This window comes from Sinocyclocheilus anshuiensis, unplaced genomic scaffold (assembly GCF_001515605.1).
Source record: "Sinocyclocheilus anshuiensis isolate Anshui unplaced genomic scaffold, SAMN03320099.WGS_v1.1 scaffold288, whole genome shotgun sequence".
In the NCBI taxonomy this organism is placed as follows: domain Eukaryota; kingdom Metazoa; phylum Chordata; class Actinopteri; order Cypriniformes; family Cyprinidae; genus Sinocyclocheilus; species Sinocyclocheilus anshuiensis.
The window spans coordinates 653,584-656,817 of record NW_015558570.1 but is presented as its reverse complement, the minus strand read 5'-3'; the positions used below and the strand labels follow the sequence as shown (position 1 = coordinate 656,817).

The 3,234-nt window shown below is 36.3% G+C and overlaps 1 protein-coding gene across 1 annotated transcript in view; it reads left to right on the top strand.

Moving 5' to 3' along the window:
• LOC107679591 (transmembrane and TPR repeat-containing protein 3-like) overlaps positions 1 to 3,234 on the top strand; it is a 30,781-nt gene that overhangs the window by 12,518 nt on the left and 15,029 nt on the right. The gene's annotated exons all lie outside the window — the stretch shown is intronic.

The following is a 3,234-nucleotide window of genomic DNA, read 5'->3' as shown; positions in this document are numbered from 1 at the left end:
CCATGGTGTTGGTGTGCTTGACTGGCCAGCAAACTCACCAGACCTGAACCCCATAGAGAATCTATGGTGTATTGTCAAGAGGAAAATGAGAAACAAGAGACCAAAAAATGCAGATGAGCTGAAGGCCACTGTCAAAGAAACCTGGGCTTCCATACCACCTCAGCAGTGCCACAAACTGATCACCTCCATGCCACGCCGAATTGAGGCAGTAATTAAAGCAAAAGGAGCCCCTACCAAGTATTGAGTACATGTACAGTAAATGAACATACTTTCCAGAAGGTCAACAATTCACTAAAAATGTTTTTTTTATTGGTCTTATGAAGTATTCTAATTTGTTGAGATAGTGAATTGGTGGGTTTTTGTTAAATGTGAGTCAAAATCATCACAATTAAAAGAACCAAAGACATAAACTACTTCAGTCTGTGTGCATTGAATTTATTTAATACACGAGTTTCACAATTTGAGTTGAATTACTGAAATAAATGAACTTTTCCATGACATTCTAATTTATTGAGATGCACCTGTATTTATTTAATTAGTCACACTAGGCCATAACATGATTTTGGTTTCATTACCATTAATCATGCAGCCCTACGACACATACCAGTTTTATATTCAGTGTGGACAAATGGCTTGTTGATGGAAACTTGTCACATTAAGCATGGTGTAATGCACATCCCTGAGTAGCTTATTGCCTTAATAAACTGATTTATTACTGAACATTTGGTCTTAAAAAGGAAATGATTAGAGTTTCTCAGCTCAAGCCAAAATAGTATCAGTCACCAAGGGAACGATGTGACAAATTAATGTAAACATGTCCTTGGTATCATATTATGGGAAAATCGTTCGTAATACAGTATGATAAGCTTTTAAAATGATGAGAGCTGTCATGATGCATCAACATCCTGGGCCTGAAATGAACTTGATCTATATATCAGCTGATCTAGAACCGCCCATGTAGGAGAGCTTAGAATAGATAGTGATTGACTCCGCCCACCCTTAAACAAATGTAGCATCTCGGCGAATCCAAGAGCTCTGTGTAAAATGCCTAGACATACTCCTTCTGATTATCATCCCCGGGGAAGTTGATTGGGATCAGAAGGAAAAATCCTCTTGGATTCATCACGGAAACGATCGCTAATCCCCAGACATAATCCACCGACTGTCTCCAGCCGTCTGAATTAGTGTTATCACATGGCTCTCTAGAGACATAGTACACTGGATTAACATACTTTCTAAGTATATTTTGTCTCCGTGTTGTATTCGGGAATATTGTGATAATGTTGGAATGTCCCAGCCAAAACTAAAATATTCTTCTTCCAAGAGATTGGATTTATGACGGGGATGTGCAAAGACTTTTCTTGGATTTTTAATACTTGCAGTTGGCTCGCCCACTCTTCAAACCTCTCCCCAAATCACACCCCTCTGTGAAAGCCAAGAGATAAACTTCGGTTTGTGTCCGTTTCAAACAGAGGAAATATTTAATCTTTGGAAAATATTAGCTTCGAGCTTGAAAGGAGGAACATCAACGTAGCAAGTGTTTATAGTGAAGACTGAAATCCTGTGTCAACTTTCTGCACTTAAATTTACATTTTTTAAAGTTTTTTTTCCCCCAACCTTCAGTTTTTAATGTTGTAGCTTGACAGATCAATGCCAGTGTCGTGGGTTCAAATCCCAAAGAGCATGTGTATATATTATGTATATTTTGAATGCTCTGCCAAATGAATAAATGTACTTTCATTTAATGCGTGTCAATGTTTTTGATTAAATCAGGGTGCTCTTGTTTCCTGTTAATGGGTGTCTATAATTATTATCCAGTAAACGTGCTGTTTAATGCGGTAAAGGCCACCATCAGCATTAGAATGATTGTGATTCATAGAACATCAACACTTTATTTTAATTTGTTTCTTGAGCCTTGAATCAGAGTTAATGGCCTGTTGCCACAGATCAGTCTTGCCAACTTGGCAGCATCATTGTTTTGGTGACTTTTTTCTGATGCCAATCATTCAGTCTGGCTGTTTTTCAGTGTGGCTTGGATCCTTTTAAACCTCTTTGTGGTTTCACATGCATAGGGAACATGATGCATTGCAGAATAATGGTCATGAACTGAATTAGATCAACAAAAAATGCTGTAAATTAGCACACTAAGGAATATAAAAATGTTTTGGGGTTTTTTACTTGCTAGGAAATGTATATCTTGCAGTATTATGTTCTGACCTCATGTTCTGGGAGGATGTTGTAGGTTTGGGCACCATTCAGAATTCAAGAATGTGCTTCTTTTCAATTCATGAGTGTGAATTTGAATTGTGTGTGGGACTGAATTTAATTTGTAATGACAGTAAGTTTACTGAATTGCAATTTCTAATTTCAAGACTTTTTTTTTTTTTTTTACTTTCAAACAAGGCTGTTGAGCTGTTTTTTTGTTGTTGTTTGTTTGTTTTTTAATGTGATTTTTATTTTAAATTATTTCTTAAATTTGAATATCAGTTCTATTTCTTATTTGCTACCTCAATTCAAAATCAGGAAATGTACTAGAAATTAAAAAGCATTCTCAATGCTGAATAGTGTAGAATGTTGAAAATTGTAAGAATTCAAGTTGTGTTCAGTTCCCTTCAGCAGTTCAGATCTTAACACAATGAGACACCATTATGTTCTATTGAACTTGTACCCATAAAATTATTATATTTATGATAGGGGTGCGCCGATCAGGATTTTTGAGGCCGATCACAGAAAGCAGTATCTGCCGGTCCGATCACCGATACCGATCTTTTTAAAGCCTTCTTTTTATCATGTAGAATCATTTATAATGATGATCCAATCAAGATTTTTAGACATTTATTCAGGGCCTGAATTTCATTTTTGAAAATTAATTCCTATCTTGGGTGACTCTTGTGAGAGGATTTTTTTTTTTTTTTTCATTTGAGGGGTGGAGGGGGGCATTTTTTAGACATTTTTCAAAAATATATATTTATCTCACCTAAATGTTTGATCATGCACTGTATTTTTGTTTTTACAATCGTGTAATTGTTGCACAATAGCTTACACAGTGCAAGCCTGATTTTGTGAGCTGTATGTGAGGTTCACACATACTCCGTTTGCAGTGCGTATGTAGTCCATGTGTGGTACAGAAGCAGCACGGACTGTGCTTTCACACAAGAGTCTGCTCCTGATCTGTGGCTGTTTACCACAAACACAACATTTATCCATTATTTTGATTTTAAATCCAAACATTGT